This window comes from Marmota flaviventris, chromosome 18, assembly GCF_047511675.1.
Source record: "Marmota flaviventris isolate mMarFla1 chromosome 18, mMarFla1.hap1, whole genome shotgun sequence".
NCBI lineage: Eukaryota > Metazoa > Chordata > Mammalia > Rodentia > Sciuridae > Marmota > Marmota flaviventris.
This window is the reverse complement of record NC_092515.1, coordinates 15720250-15736910: the sequence shown is the minus strand read 5'-3', so window position 1 is coordinate 15736910 and position 16661 is coordinate 15720250. Positions and strand designations below refer to the sequence as shown.

General features: G+C 38.1%; 1 long non-coding RNA gene across 1 annotated transcript; it reads left to right on the top strand.

The window, feature by feature from the left end:
• The first annotated feature begins 1222 nt into the window (after positions 1–1222).
• On the top strand, positions 1223–9736 carry LOC139702792 (uncharacterized). The gene is made up of 5 exons (XR_011705371.1): positions 1223–1522; positions 5424–5483; positions 6035–6152; positions 6689–6771; positions 8534–9736. It is a non-coding gene; the product is annotated as an uncharacterized lncRNA (long non-coding RNA).
• Positions 9737–16661: the final 6925 nt, after the last annotated feature.

Sequence of the window (16661 nt, the reverse complement as noted above, 5' to 3'; positions counted from 1 at the left end):
CCAGCAGGAGGCTTTTCAGAGCGTCCTAGGATGGATTGGAGTCGTCCTCAGAGTGAGGCTGAGGAATGTCTCTCAGGAGCTCCCCTCTACTCTGGGGTCCAGGTCCAAAGGCCCGTCTTTGGAGGCAAATTTGGCATGAGGGTAGGGAAGAAATGGATCCCGGGGGAGCCCCCAGATGTTATAGTTAAAGCTTCCTCCCAGGGTTTCACAAACTGACTTCCAGACCACTCACGTATAATCGAATCAAGCCTTTATTGAAGCGCACAGGTGGCGGCTGACCAGAACATAAAGCTGTTCCCCTGATCACACTCGAACAATTGAAAGGGCACTCCTTATAAGCCTGAAAACCGCAAAAGAGATGTTCAGGGGGTCTAGTCAATGCAAGCCAGCAGGTTACAGAAGCGGGACAGTGCAGTCAAGTGGAGGGAAGCCTAACCACAGTTAGCCCAGACACCCCAGTTACAGAAACAGAACCCCGTTACCCTAGTTACAGAAACAATGCCCCATTAGGTAGTTCCGTGTTCTTAAAGGTTTCTATAGCAAAAGAAAAAGAACAACTTGCCCCAGTCATGACTCTTCTACTTGGCATGGTTGTTTTACAGGATGAAGTCATAAAACAAAATGGAGTCACATTTGCTCCTACTACCACACTAGCATCTTCCTTTGATGCTTTCAGGGGTTAAATCCACATTAAAAGACATTCTTCAAAAGAGCCTCGTTCTCTGTAAAGTGAAAGAACTGTGGCAGCTGTAATGAAGCAATTCTCAGCTGAGAGAACTCCTCCCTTTTACACGAAGGGACATTAGAGAGATGGAGAGGAAACCAGCGGCCAGAACATTAGACTCCCAAGCGGTCCTACAAGCACGCGCACACATGCATCCAGCTTTAAAACACTACAAGCTATACCCTTCCCTCCTCCGACTGGCTCCGGTTTGCCAAGATAACGGTGCGGATCGCGCCCGAGGTCTCTCCAGCGGCCACACCCATCAATTTCAGAGCGGTGGAACACACCTAGTACCAACAGGACCTCGCTGATCTCGGAACTACAGTGACGGTGTCTGTTTCCTGGCGGAGGGAGACACCGATATCCCACCCCGGCAAAGCCGACTTCCTGGAAGTCGTCTGGAGCAATCAGATCTAGAAGAAATGTCCTCCAGAGCCAGCGTTCTCCCCTTTGCTGTCAGCATCGAGCCGCTGACAGCACTCCGCTTTTCCCCCCGCATTCTACGGGAGCTGTCTCGTGCTCCAACCCTAACACAGGGCGCGGGTCTTAGGGAGGATTCCGGTTCCCACAACCGGGACACACCGGATCTTTGCGTCAAGACAAAAGGGCATTCGTGTATGGAATGTCGCAGCGACGCAAAGGCCTTCGGGAAACGTGGTCTACAGCGGGATACAAGCAGGATCTGGGTGATTCCAGGCCTGGTGGTGAGGTCCAGAATGGACACCGGGCTGGAATCCCATCTGAGCGGTCTTACTCAGCTGGCTCCCCAGAACTTCTAGAAAATCTCACACAAAAAAGGTTACATCTTATTATGATGCCTTCAAGGAAATGTAGTCCGTAACTGGAAAAACTGCAAAAGGCTGCGGGGCAGGGTCTGGCTTTCTTTCAGATAGATCTACGACTAGGACGCGGTCGCCACGGTAACCAGGTTGCTGAACGTTTCCAGGGCCGGGGCGGGGGGGGGGGGGGTGATACCTGCTTCACAGCCGTGTGTGTGTGTGTGTGTGTGTGTGTGTGTCTGTCTGTCTGTCTGTCTGTCTGTCTGTCTGCCTGCCTGTCCCAATGTCCCCTGTGGGGGAAAAAAAGTGGGGAAAGACTGTGGCTGTCCTTGTGAATGTGGTGCATATTAGCTTGAGTTTGAGACTGAGGTGGGATATTGGTCCATTTGGGATTGTGCATGAGAGGGTCTTTGGGAAGGACAGATGAGGCTGGATACCTGAGGAATTTTCAGGAAGCAGGCTTATTTAAACTGCAGCGGTCCAGAGGGGCTAATGCCTAAAAATCTTTGGACTCCGAGTCTGGAAATTCTTTTAGATTTATACTTAGTGGGGATTGGGGGTTCACATAACAGTTACTCTCTGTCCTGTATTCTTAGGCTAGACCATAATTTCACGTTTTGTCTGCAAACCTGGCATTACAAGAAAGAGAAAGCTTCAGACCACACTGAGCTTTCTGCAGTACTCATGTGAAATCCTGTTGACACTCTAAAAATCTTTCTAGCCAGAAGAGAATCTTAATTATGGCAAGGGTCTTTTGGGTGGGGGGTACCTGGTCTACTGTATGACTAGCTTTGAGGATGTTATCAGACTTAGAAAGAAAGACAATGATATTTGGGTTCTTACAGAATTTTATAAATTACGTTGAGAATTGACCTTTGGTGGTGATTGTGGGAAAAGAAGTATGTGAACATAGTATTGTGAGAATGAGAGAAATTGTTAAGAGTTATCATTAAAACTCTAAGCATCAATTTCCTCACCTTTAAGATAAGAACAACAGTTGTATGAGGCTTTAGAACATTGCTGTCCAGTAGAATAAAACTGGATCCCATTTTTTAATATCAGTGCTCTTCAGTACTGTAGCTATTAGTGATATCTGGCTATTGAGAACCTGAAAATGTGGCTAGTTTGACTAAGGAACTGGACTTTTAATTTGATTTAATTCTAATAAACCTAGAGTTATACAGTGTGACTTGCAGTGTTACTATTGGACAGTGCAACCTGGAACATCAATTTGCCTTAAAAATTTGAAGGAGGTGAAAGTTAAAGTAATTCATATAGCAAATATTTGAAAATTGAAATGGGAAAGAGATGAAAGGAAATTCAAACTGAGCTTTAGTCTTTCTTTTTTTAAAATTGAGGAATAGAGAGCATGCTACAGGGACACTGCTACATCGATGTTCATAGCAGCACAATTCACAATAGCAAGACTGTGGAACCAACCTAGATGCCCTTCAATAGACGAATGGATAAAAAAAATGTGGCATTTATACACAATGGAGTATTACTCTGCATTAAAAAAATGACAAAATCATAGAATTTGCAGGGAAATGGATGGCATTAGAGCAGATTATGCTAAGTGAAGCTAGCCAATCCCTAAAAAACAAATGCCAAATGTCTTCTTTGATATAAGGAGAGTAACTAAGAACAGAGTAGGGACGAAGAGCATGAGAAGAAGATTAACATTAAACAGGGATGAGAGGTGGGAGGGAAAGGGAGAGAGAAGGGAAATTGCATGGAAATGGAAGGAGACCCTCAGGGTTATACAAAAGTACATACAAGAGGAAGTGAGGGGAAAGGGAAAAATAATACAAGGGGGAGAAATGAATGACAGTAGAGGGGGTAGAGAGAGAAGAGGGGAGGGGAGGGGAGGGGAGGGGGGATAGTAGAGGATAGGAAAGGCAGCAGAACACAACAGACACTAGTATGGCAATATATAAATCAATGGATGTGTAACTGATGTGATTCTGCAATCTGTATATGGGGTAAAAATGGGAGTTCATAACCCACTTGAATCAAAGTGTGAAATATGATATATCAAGAACTATGTAATGTTTTGAACAACCAACAATAAAAAATTTAAAAAAAAAAAAGAAAAGAAGACTGAGGAATAGGGCTGGGGATGTGGCTCAAGCGGTAGCGTGCTCGCCTGGCATGCATGTGGCCCGGGTTCCATCCTCAGCACCACATACAAACAAAGATGTTGTGTCCACCGAAAACTAAAAAAAAAAAAAAATAAACATTAAAAAAAAAATTCTCTCTAAAAAAAAAATTTTTAAAAAAATTGAGGAATAATTTATATAAAATCCATAAATATTGCATATTCACCTCAATGATCCTTTACATACACAGGCAATTGCCACACACTGATCAAGAATGTTTCTTTGTGCTGGGTATGATCGTATATGTCTGTAATACTAGCTGATCGGGAGGCCGAGGCAGGAGGATCACAAGTTCAAATCCAACCTTAGCAACTTAGCAAGATCCTAAGCAACTTAGTGAGACCCTGTCTCTAAATACCAAAAAAAAAAAAAAAAAATCTTCCTTTTGCCCCAGATTCCACCCAGAAATGACCAATATTTGGACTTCTAAAACCATAGGTTAGTGTTGGGGTATTCTTTTTCTTTCTGTTTTGTTTGTTCTGTGGTACTGGGTATTGAATCTGGGGTACTCTATCTCTGAGCTGTACCCCCAGCCATTTTGATTTTTTATTTTGATACAGGATCTTTCTGAGTTGCCTAGGCTAGCCTTGAACTTGCGGTCCTCTTGCCTCAGTCTTCCAAGTAGCTGAGATTATAGGCATGCACCAAAGAGCCCAGCAGTTTGGGGGTATTCTTGAACTTCATGTGAATGCAGTCAGATAAATGATATGTCTGTCTTGTTGCCATCCACAATGACTCTGAATTGTCTTTTTTTATTGGGTGTAGCAATAATTCCTTTAACCAGCTAGTAAATATTTTAGGTTTGGTAGATCTAATGGTCTCTGTAACATCTGTTCAACCCCTTTAAGTGGCATGAAAGCAGTCACAGATGACATATAAACATGACTGTGTTCACAAAACATTATGGGGAGCTAGAATTGGTGGCACACATCTGTAATTCCAGTTACTTGGGAGGCTGAAGCAAGAGGATCAAAAGTTTGAGACCAGCATTGATGACTAAGCAAGGCCTTATCTCAAAATAAAATTTTTAAAAGGATTGAGGATGTAGTTCAGTGGTAAAGTACCTCTCTAGCATGGATGATGTACTGGGTTTAATGCCTGGTACTGAAGAAAAAATAAAACAAAAAGCTTGATGGACATGGAAATTTGAATTTCACATAATTTTGATATATCAGAAAATGCTATTTTTTAACCACTTAAAACTATTGTTAGGTTAATGACCATGCAAAACTACAGTGATGGGCTGGCTTTAGTCTACAGACTGTAGTTGTTCAATCCTTATCATAATGTAATCTATTTTGTATTGGTAGACACTGTGTGTCTTCTGGTATTTTTGCTATTATGACATTTAACATTCTTGAAATATCTTTTGGTAGACTTAGAGTTCATTTCTGTGGGGAATCTAATAGTGTAATAGCTGGGTCATAAGTAGGCATATATTCTCTAATATGTGTGTATATACATATTTGTAGATACTGCCAAATATCTATATACCTTCACATACCTTTCCAAAGTGGTTGTGCCAGTTTACACCTCTATCAACAAAGTAAAGGATTTCAGCTGCTCTTCTCGGTCTTCTTAAATTTTGTAATATTAATAGGTGAGTAGTGGTAACTCAGTGTGATTTTAATTTGTGTTTCTCTGATGAACGTTCAGGTTAGCCATTTGATGGCCATTTGAATATCCTCTATGTCGAACTGCCTCTTCAGCTCTTGACCATTTTACTAAAATCAATTTGTTCTTTTTTCTGTTTATTTATAGGTACTTGCATATCCTGGAAATGAGGCCCTTGTAGGATATATGTATTGATACATGTTACAGGTATTTTCCCCCAGGTTATCAATTGCCTTTTCACTCTGATAATGAAGTCTTTTTGAAGAACATATGCTCTTCATTTGAATGAAATCAGTTTATTAGTCTTTTATTTGTAGTTGATGGCTCATTCTGTTTAAAACTTTACCCTACCATTGCAGACAAAGTGCTATGTTTGGATGTTTTTGTCCTCTTCAAAATTCATGTTGAAACTTAATCCCTAATGTAACAGTTTGGGGAGGTGGGACCTAATTGGAGGTATTTAAATTATCAGGGCCCAGACCTCATGAACAGATTAATGACACTATATAAAGGGCTTTTGGGGCACACCCATAATCCCAGCGGCTGGAGAGGCTGAGGCAGTAGGATCACAAGTTCAAAGCCTCAGCAAAAACAAGGTGCTAAGCAACTCATCAAGACCCTGTCTCTAAATAAAAACAGGGCTAGGGATGTGGCTCAGTGACCGAGTACCCCTGAGTTCAATCTCCGGTACTAAAAAAAAAAGAAAGGGCTTGCTGTACTGGATTTTCATTCTCTCTTTTGCTCTTCTGCCGTATGAGGACACAACATTTGTCTCCACCTGCCCTTCTGCCTTCCCCTGTAGCAGGAAGGCCCTCACCAGAAACAGGATGCCAGTGCCTTGATCTTGGACTTCCCATCCTCCAGAACTGTAAGGAAGTAAATATCTGTTCTTTATAAAATACTCAGTCTCAGGTACTCTGTTATACTAGTACAAAATAGACCAAAAATAAGGGTATTCTATTTTCCTCCTAGAAACATTATTGTTTTACCTTTCATATTTAGGACTGTAATCCATCTCAAATTAAGTTTTTTGTTTATTTTTATGTAGAGGTCAAGATATATTTTTTCTCATATATATAAGTTGTTGCTGACACTGTTTATTGAATTTCAGTGCTGCCTCTTTAACAGATCATGTGACCTTATGTGTGTGGGTATATTTCTATATTCTACTTTGTTTTATTGCTATATGTACATAATCTTTATAAGATTAAGTATTGAAATTTTATGATATAAATTGTAAACTGTAATTTTTTATATTATGCTTACATCTTTTTAAATACCTTTATTTTATTTATTTTTATGTGATGTTGAGGATTGAACCCAGGGCTTTGCACGTGCTAAGCGAGTGCTCTACCGCTGAGCCACAGCCCCAACCCCTAAACTGTAATCTTTTTTATTTATTTATTTTTTAGTTGTACATGGACACAACACCTTTATTTCATTTATTTAAATCTACGTGGTGCTGAGGATCCAACCCAGTGCTCACACATGCCAGGTGAGCACTCTGCCACTGAGCCACAACCCCAGCCCAATGTATTCTTTTTTTTTTTTTTTTTCATTGTAGATGGACACAATACCTTTTATTTATTTTTACGTGGTGCTAAGGATCGAATCTTGTGCCTCACAAGTGCTAGGCAAGGGCTCTACTACTAAGCTACAACCCCAGCCCTCAACTGTATTCTTTATTTTTTTTCCTCTTAATTTAAAAAAATTTTTTTAGCTGTAGATGGACACAATACCTTTATTTTATTTGTTTATTTTTATGTGGTGCCAGGGATCGAACCCAGTGCCTCACGCATGGTAGGCAAGCAGTCTACCACTGAGCCACAGCCCCATCCCCTAAACTATATTCCTTAGCAACCTTAACATGGCAACTCTTGGTCCTGGGCATTTCCATATGTATTTCAAGAACCAATTGGTTGATTTACCCAAATAAAACTGAATTTCCCTTGAGTCTATAAATATAGGGTGAATTAACAAATACCAGACATATAAAAAACTGCTATAACTCAACAATTAAAAAATAAATAAATAAATAATGGGCAAAAGATTCAAATAGCCATTTTTCCAGATAGAAAAATGACTGATAAGCCTATGAAAAGATGATCAATTATATTAGTCAGTAGGCAAATGTGATATTACTTCATATCTACTAGAATGGCTAGAATCAAAAAGACAAATAATAACAAGTATGTTGAAGATATGAAGAAATTAGAACCCTCATACATTGCTGGTAGAATTTAAAATGGTATAACCACTATAGAAAACAGTTTGGCTGTCTTCAAAAAGCTAAGCATGGAGTTACCACATGAGTTAACAATTCTACTCCTAGGTATGCAAGAGAATTGAAAACTTGTGTTCACATGGGAAATTCTATAGAGATAGATGATTAATAATTGCTTGGGTGTGGAGGGTGTGAGATAAGAATTGGAAAAGATTGCTAATGGGTTCAGAGTTTCTTTTTTAGGTGATTAAAATGTTCTAAAATTAGATTATAGGAATGTTTGCACACCTGTGAATATTTTAAAAATTAGTGAATATTTTAAATGGGAGCATTTTACATTAATTATATTTCAGTAAAACTTTTTTGACAGGGTAAAAAGCCTTTCCACTAAAATTTACATAACATTAGTGAGAGTAACTTAATAAAGACCTAAAAAAATGCAGAGACATGGGGCTGGGGTTGTGGCTCAGTGGTAGAGTGCTTGCCTCACATGGGTGAGGCACTGGGTTCAATCCTCAGTACCACATAAAAATACATAAATAAAATAAAGGTATTGTGGCCATCTACAGCTAAAAATATTTAAAAAAAAAAAAAAAGAAAGTAGAAGCAATGCAGGGACGTGCACGTGTTTGTAAATTGGAAAAGTTGGTATTTGCTAAGATGTCCTTTATATTTTCATATGAATTTTAGGATCAATTCATCTATCTCTGCCAGAAAACTAGCTTGAGTTTTCATTGGGATGATGTTCAATCTGCAGATCAATTTTGGGAGAATCACTATCTTTTTTATTTAATATTTTCTTAGTTATCAGTGGACTTTATTTATTTTTATGTAGTGCTGAGAATCGAACCCAGTGCCTCACACATGCTAGGCAAGTGCTCTACCACTGAGCCACAACTCCAACCCATAGAATCACTATCCTGAGTCTGTTTTCTGTTGGTATAAGAGAATAACATTAGGTCTTAAGGCCTGAGCCCTCATGAGTGCAATTAGCACCCTTACCAGAGAAACCCTTCATGCTTCCACTCTCTAGGACACATCAAGAAGGCATCACCTGTGAGGAAGCAGGCCTTCATCAGACATGAATCTGCCAACACCTTGATTTTGGACCTTCCAGTCTCCAGAACTGTGAGAAATGAATTACTGTTGTTGATACCCCAAAGAGTTTGTGGTATTTTGTTACAGTGGCCCAAACAGACTAAGACAATGTCCTTTATTAGGTTGAGGACCTTTTTCTCCATTCCAACTTTGTTGAGTATTTTTATCATGAAGAGGATGTTGGATATTGTTAAATGTGTTTTCTGTGTCTTTGAGTTAATCAAGTTGATTTTCTCTTTATTCTGTTCATGTGGTGTGTTACATTGATTTTTGCATGTTAATCCAAATTTGCATTCTTGGGTCTCCACTTGTTATTCATCGTATATAGTCTGTTTTGTGTTGCTATAAGAAATACTAGAGGCTGGGGACTTTTTTATAAAGAGGTTTATCTGAGTTTGGTAAATCTGGTGGCTGGAGTGTCTAAACAGTATGGTGCTGGCATCCTGGCAAGGGCCTTCTGGCTGTCTCATACAGTGGTGGAGAAACAGCAAGAAATGGAAGGAAGTGATGACACTATGAGGTAGGAAACTAGAGGGATTCAGGGATCAGGCTTGCTGTTTTTAAAACAATGTATTTTCCTCTTGGGTCCTTTGAGAACTACATTAATCTCTTCTGACTTTAGCACCCCCAGTGACCTAACCACCTTCCACAGGTCCTAGCTCTCCCAACTCAACACCACCACACTAGGGACCAAGCTTCCCAGCACATGAAAATGAGACAAACTATGTCCAAATCATAACACATAGTATATAAACTTTATTTGTTGTTTGATTCAGTTTTGTGAGGATTTTGTGCCTCTTATTTTTTGTGTTTTTCTTGCTATAAGTACTTTTATTTTAAATTTTTACTCTTTTCCTTTCATTTATCAGAGATTGAACCCAGGAGTGCTTAAACACTAAGCCACATCCCCAGCTCTTTTTTATGTTTTTATTTAGAGACAGGGTCTTGCTTAAGTTGTTTAGGGTCTCAATAAGTTGCTGAGGGCTGGCTTTGATCTTCAATCCTCCTGCCTCAGCCTCCCAAGATGCTGGGGGATTACAGGCATGCGCCACTACACTCAGCTTAAATTTTACTTTTTAATTACTTGCAATTAACACATAGAAATATAATTTATGTTTTATATTTGCATCCAGTGATCATGCTAAATTTATTCAAATAATTTTAGAATTCTTTTGGTTTTTCTGCATATACAAACCATGTCATCTGCAAATATTTCTATACATCATCTTTTTCAACCTCTACATTTTTCCTTTCTCCTATCTTACTGCACTGGTTTGGGCCTCCAGTATAATCTCGAATATAAGTAGTTATAGAAGATACCCTTGTTTCATTCCCTTGAGTAACCCATCAAGTATGTTACCTGAAGGTTATTTTAAAATGCTCTTTATTAGGTTGAGTCAATTTCCTTCTACACTACTTTTATTGAGAGTTTTTATGATGATAAATACTGGATTTTTCAAATGTACTGCTGTCAAGTATGACATGATCATACTTTCCTCCTTTATTTTGTTAAAGTGGTAAATTACATTGGTTTTTGAATGTTAAACAATTTTACATTCCTGGAGTAAACTCCACTTGGTCAGCACTTATTTTATTACTTGCTGAATTTGGTTAGCTCTATTGTTTAAGATTTTACATCTATGAGAGAGATTAGCCTGAAATGTCCAAGGTTAGTTTAAAGACATTTTTGGCATCATAAAGTTGGTTTTTCTGTTTGTAAAAATTTGTATTTGGTATTTTTAATTCCCTCAAACATTTGGAAGAATTAATGAATGAAAATATGTAGGCCTGCTTGAATCATAGAGGTTAATTTTTTTAAAGTAATTTTTTTGTAGTAAAGTGATATGCTGTGTGTGTGTGTTGCTAGAGATCAAACCTAAGGATCTTGCACGTGCTGGGTAAGTGCTCTGCTACTGGGCCTCATCTCCAGCCCTGGTCGTCTGTTTTTATGCCTATCTTACTTTCCTGCAGTCACGTTCTTTATGTGTGTGTTGGAGGGGAAGGGACAGGCAGCCTGGGGATTTAACCCAGAGGCATTTTACCACTGAGCTACATCCTCAGCACTTTTTATTTTTTCATTTGAGACAGGGTGTCACTATGTTGTTTATGACCTGAGTTACTGAAGCTGGCCTTGAACTTGTCACCCTCCTGTCTCAGCCTCCCAAGCTGTGGGGATTACACATGTGTGCCACTCTGCTAGCTCGCAATCACCTTCTGCCCAGAGAGGTGAAAAATGAACTCACCTTTCTATGCCTCCTTAATAACAAAGTTGAACTAAGTAACATTGTCACTGATCATCCTTCCAGGAGTTGTTTTAAACCTTGCTTCTATCCAGTGATCTCTACCCTCAGTTTAAGTAATATGGATTTAAAAATAATACTAAAGTTTGTTCTCATTCATACATATAAGTAAATAAATTTTCAATTAATTTCCTACAAGAGATTAAAGAGACATATCTTAGTCCATTTATGCCCTTTTAACAGAATACCACGGACTGGATAATTTGTCAAGAATAGAAACTTACTGGCTAACTGTTCAAGAGTCCAGGAAGTCCAATATCAAGACGCTGGCAGGTTTGGTAATTCTGATTCCAAGATAGAGCCTGTATTATGTACTGAGATGGCCTCAGATAAAAGAGACAAAAAAGGCGGGGGGCTAAATTCACTCTTTTATGAAAGCATTAATCCTACCTGTGAGGGCAGAGCCTTCAAGGCCTAATCATCTCTCAAATGTCTGATTTATTAATATTGTTAAAATGGCAATTAAATTTGAATTTGAGTTTTAGTGGGGACAGACATTCAAATGGTAGCAAGAAAGAAGGCCTGGCAGAAGTTAAAATGATTTTCTAGAACTAGTTTATTTGAATCTCTGCAGAATTTTGTGGTAGGAAGATAGAGTTATGATGGGAATGGGTCTTTCCCCAATATAATTATTGCTCACTTTCCAGACAGAGCACAGCCCACTATTTCCTCTACAACCTGTAGCCCAATATCAGAGCCACCAATGCCCTCTGCTTCCATCTAAAAATTGCAACAATATTGGCTCAGAGAGAAAAGCACACTATTTTTAGAGTGGAAATCTGAATCCCTTCAGCTGCAGGGCAGAGCAGAAGGCTAGCTGTGGCACAAAGCCAGGAAACTAGACTGACTGGTCTGTCCCAGAGGAAGCTTACATCACATTCATTTAGAAGTTGCTTTGCTTTGCTTTTCCAACCTGAACTGTCCCCATGGTTTCATTTTCATTTTTTCCAGCTATGTTCATATACCATGAAATTACTGTGAAATTTATATGTGACATTTAAAAAAGTAAATTATTAGTAATAGTCTGCATATGAATATATAATTTTAATATTTGAACTGTGGATTTTAATACTTGAATTGTTAATGTAAGTGTATTTATAGAAATTTTATATACAGAAGCTGGCACTACAGACTTTGGAAAATCAATTTATTATGAATATCTATAAACATTTTTAGTAATGTTATCAGAATATTATAAAGTTAACATAATGTTCAGATAATTTGTTATCATATGGGAAATACAATAGATTCTTCACATTATTTGAAAAAACAATTTAATATGGCTTAAGTACAGTAATATAAAAGAAAATTATTAAACTCTTTGTAAGAGAACAGAGTATCTTTACAACCTTATACTAGGGAAGAGTTTCTTAAACAGAATTTCTGATATTTAAAGGAATGATAGATATTCTTATTGGTCAAAAAGACACCATAAAGAAGGTAAAAACCAAGTCATGAACTAGAATACCACTGCAAAACTACAAGCCAAAGGTACGTATCCAGAAGATTTAGCAGAGACTCCAAAAGTAAATCCTACTTGTAGGAATTATACTCTAGAGTTATCCTAACACATATACACCTTTTTTTAAAATATTTTTTTAGTTGTCAATGGGCCTTTATTTTATTTTATTTATTTATATGCATTTCTGAGAATCAATTCCAGTTCCTCACACATGCTAGGGCAAGTGCTCTGCCACTGAAGCACAACCCCAGCCCATACATATTCACTTTTAAAGGCACACAGAACTGTTCATAGCAGCACCATTAGTATGGGGAGTGGGGAGGGGGTGTCTGTCAAGAGTAGAATATTAAATAAAAATTGGCATATGCACACAGTAGAATACCACCCAGCAGCAAGAAAATGAACTAAACAGATTTATGAAAAAATACCCAAAACATAATCTTGGGTTTAAAAAAGTGATAGACTGGGTTCAGTCGTGTACAACTGTAATCCTAGTGACTTAAGAGGCCAAGGCAGGAGGATCACAAGTTCAAGGCCAGCCTTAGCAACTTAGGAAGGCCCTGTCTCAAAATTTAAAAAAAAAAAAAAAGTGCTGGGCACAGTGATCCATGCCTGTGATCCCAGCAGCTCAGGTGGCTGAGGTAGGAGGATCGCAAGTCCAAAGCCAGCCTCAGCAACATAGCAAGGCCCTAAGCAAGTGAGCAAGACCCTGTCTCAAAATAAAATATAAAAAGGGCTGGGGATGTGGCTCAGTGGTTCAATGACCCTGAGTTCAATCCCAGGTACCAAAAATAAAAAGGGTTAGGTGTACAGCTCAGTGGTGAAGTGGCCTTGGGTTCAATCCCCAGTACCAAAAAAAATGAAATAAAACAGAAGTGACAGAATACACAGAACATCATTTCACAAAATTTCAAACACATGCAAATGTAAACTATTTGGAGAGCTATGGGAAGGTAAGTATAAAGAGAAAATCAGAATGAGTAACACTAAGTTCAAATTATAGTTATCTTTGTGGAAAAAAGAATAGGACTGATTGGGAAAGTACATATAACAGGCTTCAATGGAATTGAATTTCTTAACCTGGTTATCAACCAGGTACAGATCTGTACAGTATAATAATTTTATCCACTAAACTCCACTTATGTTTATATGTATATTTGTGTGTAGAATTTTAAGGTAGTGTGTTCAAAATGAAATGGGGAGAAAATAATATCAGAGCTGAAGAATTATTTTAGTGAGTTCAAGCCAAAAAATACGGTTAAAACACAAGAGTTACAAGAGTACAGAAGAATAAGAAACCCAGAGAATACATTTAAAAGAACTTGATGAAGATAAAACTAGAAAATAATTAAACAGAAAATTTAAAAGCACAAATAGGACACACAACCAGTTATAAATAAGTGACCATTCTTGTCATAGAAAATACTAAAAGTAAAACTTGTGTTTACAGAGTAAGTGAAGCACACATTTATTTCTCATCACACTACAAAAGGCAAAAAAAACAGCAATGAGAACAAAAGCAAATGAGAGAGAGATACTACAATGATTTTGAAAATTTGAGGAATTCTGATACCAAAAGGCACATGAATGACACAGGAGAGGCAATTCACTGTGTAAAACCCAAGTTCCAGCTGGGCATGATGGCACACACCTGTAATTCCAGCAACTCAGGAGCCTGAGACAGGAGGATCCCAATTTCAAAGCTAGCCTCATCAAGGCCCTCAGGAACTGAGACCCAGTCTCAAAACTTAAAAAAAAAAAAATGGAATGGGGTGTGGCTGAGTGGTAAAGCATTCCTGGGTTGAAACCCCAGTACCAAAAAACAAACAAACCCAAGGCCCAGAATCCACAGAAAGGGCAGTTGGTGACATGTGCCTCTGGTTGAAAGTATATACACAAACTTGTACTCCAGCCTTTCCCACTTTATTTTGCCTCCTTGTTTTGATCTCTGGATAAACTGATCTTAACAGGATATGGCGGATACCCAAAGAAGGGCCAATTAAGGCACAGTTAGACAACAAACCACACTCAGAAGCCTTCTGGGGCTTCTTTTCCCAGATACCAGCAACTCAAAACTTAGCCCACAAAGGTGGAAGTCCTCTCAAGAAAAATTAAATGGCAAAGGGATTTGACCTCAGTGGATCTTGCAAAGAAAAGGCTAGAGCAGGACTCTTGTCAATTGACAAGCACTAACCAATGATTAGAAGGAAAGACTACCTTGTATTTGAGAAAAATTCCAATATGAAAGGAACAGAGTAAGTCAAATAGGGACACGGAATTTGGTCATAAGAGAGTATACATGGAGCCATGAGAACTCCAAATAAATAATAATGAACGTAATTACAAATCAGTAATTCATATGGTTATGAATCAGACAGTAAACATACTACATAATATTTTAAAATACATAATTATATAAGGAAAAATACTGTATCCAAACAGAACAGATTGCTATGAAGATGAAAAAAATAAAAACCAGGAAAGAGTTCTAGGAAATTAACAATATAAATAATTTAAAATTTAAATACTATTGGAAGATAAAGTTAACAAAATTTCAAAAAAATAATTCTTGAGTTAAATAAAGAGATAAAAGAGAAAATAGGAGAGGGCCTGGGGTTGTGGCTCAGTGGCAGAGTGCTCGCCTGGCATGCATGAGGCACTAGGTTCAATCCTCAGCACCACATTAAAAATAATAATAATAATAATGTGTCCACCTAAAACTAAAGATACATAAATAAATAAATATTTTTTAAAAAGAGAGAAGATAGGAGAAAAACATTTAGAGGCGCAACCCACGAAAAATTTCTATCAAATAATATACATTTCAGCAAGAAAGAGGAAGGAAGGAGGAAGGAAAATTCACAGAAAATTTAACAGCTCATAAATACAATAGTTTCTAGACTAAAAGTGCTTGCCTGGTATCCACATAAAAAACTTGAAAAAGATCCACACCCAGACACAAAATTATGAAATTTCAGTACACTGGGAATATAATTTAACATTTCCAGGAGGGTTGGGAACACAAGATTACACACAAATAGGGAACAGATGACAAGAGTCTTTTTATAAACATCAGCTACAAGATTATGAAGTAATACCTTTAAATTCTGATTTGTAGAATTCTCACTCCAACAAAAACTATCAGTGCAATAAAGATATTTTCAGACAACTTTCAACTTAAAATATTTACATCAAAAGCCTGCATTTTAGGAGAGCTGTTGTAGAGAGGCAGTCAGTAGTAATGAGAAATATGTAAAATTAGCAACAGTTAGGACACAGAAATCCAAATCAGGAAAAGGGACAAATGAAGCCTTAAAGCAATTCTACAATCCAGGTAGGCTATGATAAGGACTGTGAAAGAGATTCTGCAAGAACAAAAAAGTTATGGGATAAGATTTGAGCTTTCAGAAAAATTATCGCTGAGTCTTACATATTTGTTGTAATACCTGGAAAGGGACAGTAAGAGGAACACACACACACACACACACACAAAACCCACCATATACATACAAGCCAATTAAATCCAGGTCAAGCGAAAAATTGTGAAAATATAATTGGCTCTAAGGCCAAAAAAAAATATGTAATCAGTTTATAAACATCAACTATTGCTTTAACCAATACCTGTAATATAGCTGTATTTCAAAGTGGGTCTGGGAAAGAGAAGGTTCAAATTTCTTGTTTTAAATGAAGTCTTAAGTTTTTTCACCATTAAACATGACGTCTTTTATTTTAACCACTAAAATGACTTAACTAAAGAGTTAAGATTTCTTATTATCTATGAGTGACTTAGGAACTTGTCGGATTCATCTAAGATTTCATATTCAAGGAAGAAACAGTGAAACACTTGTTTCTACAGAATCCTGCTTATTTCACCATTTTGGTATCCTAACACCTTGACTGTGATGACAGACCTTACTTCCTCCTTTCCAATTTTGCTTCAAATTATTTTATTTCTCTAACTGCCAGAGTCCTGAAGGCAACCTAACCAACATGGAGTTCATCAGAACGCCACACCCAGCTTCTTATAGTTACACAGTAATCCACAAGCACAGTCCCCCTGGAAAACAACCAGAAGTGCAGGCTATCAAAACCATCCCCAGGCATTCACAGATAAATATAGCCTCAGGCATGCGTCAAACCAAGCCATAACCGCAGACTCTACATCTGCGTCAGAATTGAGCTTAACTGCGCAACATTCTCTGCGCAGTCATTGCAGTGCATCATTCAAACAATCATACGCAAGAACAGCCCCACGCACAGGGGGGGAAACAAAAAAAGCAACGCAGTCCAGTCTTTACGCA